The sequence below is a fragment of the Delphinapterus leucas genome, chromosome 2, assembly GCF_059928025.1.
Source record: "Delphinapterus leucas isolate spDelLeu-1000000601 "Yukka" chromosome 2, BTC_Dleu_Yukka2, whole genome shotgun sequence".
Classification (NCBI taxonomy): domain Eukaryota; kingdom Metazoa; phylum Chordata; class Mammalia; order Artiodactyla; family Monodontidae; genus Delphinapterus; species Delphinapterus leucas.
In genome coordinates, this window is record NC_143130.1 from 8,745,195 (window position 1) to 8,748,583 (window position 3,389).

General features: G+C 45.3%; 1 pseudogene; it reads left to right on the plus strand.

The window, feature by feature from the left end:
- Window positions 1-275: 275 nt before the first annotated feature.
- On the plus strand, window positions 276-3,124 carry LOC111177941 (ras GTPase-activating protein-binding protein 1 pseudogene; annotated as a pseudogene).
- The last annotated feature ends 265 nt before the right edge of the window (window positions 3,125-3,389 follow it).

A 3,389-nucleotide genomic window follows, 5' to 3' on the forward strand; every position in this document is an offset into this window, starting at 1 on the left:
ACAAGTCCCCTGTTTTCATGAGAAAATGTATTCATATATGGCTTTCAAATAGACTACTATAAACCTGGATACAAAACCTTAGCTGGATTGCCCATGACCTTTTGTCCCACAAAACCTCAGTGTTCCCCTCACCAGACTACGTTACCCCTTTTCTGATTTTGTGGACAGAGTTCCCATTTCCCTTGTCACAGACCAATAGACAGTTATTAGATTTATAGGCATAATGCCCTGATGAGCAGTAATACAGGTTTCTCTGGGGCTGGTCCCCTCCGATCTTCACAACTGGATGCCAGGAGCATACCTCTTTCTTTTCTAAGGTCCCTGGTTCAATTCTCCAGCTGATATAGCTTTAAATTTTGCAACTGGTGCTGATGCAGTTGAGTGAGGGGTTTTTTGCTTTTTGCCGTGTGTGGAGCAGAGCTCGTTCCTCTCCCGCTCAGCCATGCAGGTTGAATTGACCAAAGCTGTGGTTATGGAGAAGCCTAGTCCCCTGCTGGTCAGGTGGGAATTTGTGAGACAGTATTACACACTGCTGAACCAGGCCACAGACATGCTACACAAATTTTATGGAAAGAACTCTTCTTATGTCCATGGGGGATTGGATTCAAATGGAAAGCCAGCAGATGCGGTCTATGGACAGAAAGAAATCCATAGGAAATTGATGTCACAAAACTTCACGAATTGCCGCACTAAGATCCGTCATGTCGACACTCATGCCACTCTGAATGACGGTGTGGTGGTCCAGGTGATGGGCTTGCTCTCTAATAACAACCAGGCTTTGAGGACATTCATGAGACCTTTGTTCTTGCTCCTGAGGGCTCTGCTGCAAATAAGTTTTATGTTCACAATGATATCTTCAGATACCAAGATGAGGTCTTTGGTGGCTTTGTCACTGAGCCTCAGGAAGAATCTGAAGAAGAAGCAGAGGAACCTGAAGAAAGACAGCAGACCCCTGAGGTGGTACCTGATGATTCTGGAACTTTCTATGATCACACTGTCAGCAATGACTTAGAAGGACATTTAGAAGGACGTGTTGCTGAACCAGAGCCTGATCCTGAACCAGAACCGGAGCAAGAACCTGCGTCTGTGGTCCAAGAGGAAATGTCTGAGTGTATTGGAAGAAACTACTCCTAAGGATGCTCAGAAGAGTTCTTCTCCAGCGCCTGCAGACATAGCCCAGACAGTGCAGGAGGACTTGAGAACCTTTTCTTGGGCATCTGTGACCAGCAAGAACCTTCCTCCCAGTGGAGCTGTTCCAGTTACTGGGATACCACCTCATGTTGTTAAACTACCAGCTTCACAGTCTCGTCCAGAGTCTAAGCCTGAATCTCAGATTCCACTGCAGAGGCCTCAGAGGGATCAAAGGATGCGAGAACAGCGAATAAATGTTCCTCCCCAGAGGGAACCTAGAGCAGTCTGTGAGGCTGGTGAGCAGGTGATGTTGAACCCCGAAGAATCGTGAGACACCCTGACGGCCACCAGCTCTTTATTGGCAACCTGCCTCATGAGGTGGAGTAGACCTTAAAGATTTTTTTCAAAATTATGGGAATGTGGTGGAGCTGCATATTAACAGTGGTGGGAAATTACCCAATTTTGGGTTCGTTGTGTTTGATGATTCTGAGCCTGTTCAGAAGGTGCTTCGCAACAGGCCCATCATGTTCAGAGGTGAGGCCTGCCTGAATGTGGAAGAAAAGAAGACTCGAGCCGCCCGGGAAGGGGACCGCCGAGATAACCACCTGCAGGGACCTGGAGGCCCTCAAGGCGGGTTGGGTGGTGGGATGAGAGGCGCCCCCCCGCGGAGGCATGGTGCAAAAACCAGGATTTGGAGTGGGAAGGGGCAGTGCTCCGAGGCAGTGAATTGCTCTACACCGATCTTCAGGCAGCAGTACAAACCCTAGCTCCCACAGAATGGTGAATTTCTTCAGCCAACTTTTGGTATCTTGGAATCTGATCCTAGTCTATCATAAACTGCTTAAGTTTGTACAATTTTACTTTTTGTGTTAATGGTGTGTACTCCTTCCCCCCCCCCATTTTAGTCCTTCACTTCCAATTTTGTGGAATGATATTTTAGGAAAAATGGATTTTTAAAGAAGAAGGGAAAAAAGAAAAGACTGCATTTCCTTGCTTTATTTGCATATACAGACTGGATTTTTTTTTTTTTAACAGTTTCCCCAAAGGACTGTGTCTTGCTTATTACTGACATTTGGTATGTTTCATTCATTGGGATATTTCTTTTTTTTTTTAATTTTATTTATTTATTTATTTTTGGCTGTGTTGGGTCTTCGTTGCTGCGTGTGGGCTTTCTCTAGTTGTGTTGACGGGCTTCTCATTGCGGTGGATTCTCTTGTTGTGGAGCATGGGCTCTAGGCGTGCAGGCTTCACTAGTTGTGGTGCATGGGCTCAGTAGCTGTGGCTTGCGGGCCCTAGAGCGCAGGCTCAGTAGTTGTAGCCCCCAGGCCTAGCTGCTCTGCAGCATGTGGGATCTTCCCAGACCAGGGCTCAAACCCGTGTCCCCTGCATTGGCAGGTGGATTCTTAACTGCTGCGCCACCAGGGAAACCCGGAATATTTCTTACTTATTTTCTACATGTTTCAAAAGCCTGTGAGAATTAACAGGATTTGATAAATATTTTGAAGGCAGGAAAAACCCAAATTGTCTCTTTTGAGAGTCATGACTACCTTCTGGTGTGGAAAATTTGCTGTCGGAAAAATTGACAGTTTAGATTCTCTATGGTATGTTTAAAAACTGAATAAAAGGAGTGTTAGTGGAGCTTTTCTTTGGGTACGTGATCACAAAACAGTTCCAAAACCTACTGTTCTTACCACTGAAATTTAAATTGTGAGATAGGTTTTAAATGTCTAGAATGCAACTGATAAGCTTTTCTTGAACTGTTAGATTCTTTTTTTTTGTTTTTGTTTTTGCGGTACATGGGCCTCTCACTGTTGTGGCCTATCCCGTTGCGGAGCACAGGCTCCCGATGCACAGGCTCAGCGGCCATGGCTCACGGGCCCAGCCGCTCCGTGGCATGTGGGATCCTCCTGGACTGGGGCACGAACCTGTATCCCCTGCATCAGCAGGCAGACTCTCAACCACTGCGCCACCAGGGAAGCCCTGTTAGCTGCTTTTTGAAGTAGAGTTTGTTCAAGTTTAATTTGTATTTGTAAAAAAGAAAAAAAAACTTTAAAAATCTGAATGACACAAAACCAGAGCAAAACTGTTGTGCCTTCTATTTATCTTTGATTCCAGTCTTGGCAATTGTTTAAAGAAAAATAATGAAAAAGAAACCTAGACAAAACAATTTACAGCCTGTTACCCCATTGTTATTCCTGACCTCATTAATTTCTCTTTCTGGTTCCACTGGGAACTAAGGAAGGAAAATGAGTTAGGAA